Below are 2573 nucleotides of genomic sequence, written 5' to 3' on the forward strand. Positions count from 1 at the left end.
CTTCAGCATCTCTTTGTGTCCCCATTGCTGACACGGGTGGCCAGGAGCAGGGGCAGGAGGCAGGGATCCCAGCTATCGATGCCAGCCGTGATCAATGCTATCTCCTTTTTCCATGCCTATGAGCTCATCGATTTTTTTCCCCCCCTTTTTTCTTTTTTTTTGGTGGTTGTTACCTCTCTGTTTATGTAACGTCTGAACTTTGCACAACTGAACCGTTTAATGTGCAGAAAAGAGCCCTGTTGCCATGAAAACGGACCTGCAAATGACAGCAGGAATGCGGAGATATCCCTGTTTTATTGGGCCACACGGAATGTATTTTAACCTTGATAAGTCAATAACTTTCCATACAAAAGGAACGAAAGCGGCTCCGGCTTTCAGAGCCTTGAATGCATTTAAAGTGGAGAGTAATGGCCCGGTTTTTAATCCCCTGGAAATCTTTCTCATTCGGAGGGGCAGTCATTGCCAGAGCAGACTGACATTTTGGTCAAAGAATTACGGCGTGCATTTGTCAGGATGAGAGATGGGAACGCTCAGCGCTCCGGATTGCCCGCGCCGCTCAGAAATAATGATATTAAATTAAAGGGACACCGTCGCCTGGAAGAGCAGCAGTTCCCAGCCCCTCTAGCTCCGCAGCCGGGCTGGAAAACTTTTGGGTGGGCTCCCGGGTGCTGCAGAGGAAGGATTTCCCTGCTGCCACCCCGGATCTGACCCATGTATTATTTATTTGTGCTAGAGCAGAAAGACTTTTCAGAACCCCCCTCTCTCCCCTGCCGCAGCGAGGGCTGCCCGCTTCCTTTTTGCAATTCAATCCCCCTGGAAGTGGAAGCGGAGCTGGTCTCACTTTGCAGGGCTCATTCATTAGCAGATTAAGGCTCTCCTTGTGTTCCCAACATTGCTGGGTGAAATTTATGTTCCAGCAAAGTATTCACGGGTTCCCTGAATCACAAAAAAGTGTTTCTCCTCTGTAAAGTCTTAAAAGAAAAAAAAGAAGAAGGGTGTGAATGGGGAGGTCAGAGCTGCTTAACAGCGTCTTGTGAAGGCAGTGCCGAAACACCCACCTTTTGAAGTTGGATCTTTCAAGACGGATCTTTTCCCCAGCACAAACCTTGTCACCCTTTCAAGTCCTTGTAAGAGCGACTTCAGGTGGTTAAAACATTTTCTGAGAAGAATGAGGGCTCCTTTCACTTTTTGTGTGTGTGTGTGTGTGCCGAATAAAAAGCAATCTCTCTTCCTGACGTACTAATAGCTCTTGATTAAATTATCTTTGAAAAATCTAAGTGCTGTTCACAAACCTATAACGGGTTTATTCTTATCGCCGGCCTCCACTGCGGCACAGAAAGCAGATAAATAAGCTGCAGGGAGGGCACAAACCTGCACAAGAACCTGCCAGAGAGATGAGCTAGAAATGTTTGAACTGAACCAAATGAATAGTGTGAATAGTCCTGCTCAAAGAGGGAATTTATTCAATATAATGTATTTTCATAGGGATGAGAATACAGATTGTAATTACGCAGAGGAATCGCTCTCCTGAAAGCACATTTAGCTGTTATTTTAATTTCTCAACCTTCAGTGTTCTCTGGATCAGCTGTGGTGACTGGAGCATCCGCCCCTGCCCGGGGGTACCCGGCCTCTCGGCACGGGTCCCGGGGTGCAGCTCTGCTCCCACACACCGGAGGCCCCGGGTGGAGGGGGAGCCGCAGGGCCTGCCCGGGGCAGAGGAGCTGGAAAGGCGCTGAGAAGAAGCCAAACCACCCCGAAACTCCTCAAAGCTCAGCAGGGCAGGATCAGGGGAGGAGGGGGGTGGGACGGCAGGAACCGCGGGGGCAGAGGCCGGGCTGCTTCAGGGGTGGCGGGTGGCGGGGAGCTGCGTGTTTGTGTGGCTCAGCGGCATCATTAGGGGCAAGAGTGAACGGGCCCCTCCCGCCGCCCCGACCCTCCGGGGGGGGGGGGGGGGCGGGACTACAACTCCCAGCATGCTCCGCGCCGCCCGCCCTCTTCCAAATTTTCCCGCGGCCGGGGCGCGCGTGCCGGGAGGCCCCGCCCCGAGCCCCCCCCCCCCCCGAGCCCCACCCCCGCGCACAGGACGCGCGGCGGCGTCGCCATGGTAACGCGCCGGGGGGCGGGGCCGGCGCCGCGCGTGCGGCCGGCGGGGCCTCGCGCCGGGCACTTCAGTGTCGCCGCCGCCGCGCGCCGGGCGGGAGCAGCGCCCCGAGACCCCCGAGACCCCCGGTGCCCCCGGCCCCGCCGCCATGGAGCGCTGAGCCGCGGCCGCCCCCGCCCGCCGCGCTCCCGGCCAGCGGGCACCGAGCGCCGCCGCACAAAGGAACCGGAGCGCCTCCCGGTGTGATGCCCCCGAGCCCATCCCCGCGGGGGGGGGGGGGTGTTTTAATTATTTTTTGTCCCCGGATTTTTTTTTTTTTTTTCTTTTTCCTCCCTTCTCTCTCTCTCTCTCCCCGTCCCCCCCTCCCCCCTCCGGGCCCGGCCCGGGGCAGAGCGCCGGGGGCCGCCGCACGCTGGCCGCGCACGGGGCGGAACGGGCCGCCGGCGGGGCGCGGGGCCGGGCGGGCGCCGCC

Source organism: Apus apus, chromosome 16 (genome assembly GCF_020740795.1).
Source record: "Apus apus isolate bApuApu2 chromosome 16, bApuApu2.pri.cur, whole genome shotgun sequence".
NCBI classification, from domain to species: Eukaryota; Metazoa; Chordata; class Aves; order Apodiformes; family Apodidae; genus Apus; species Apus apus.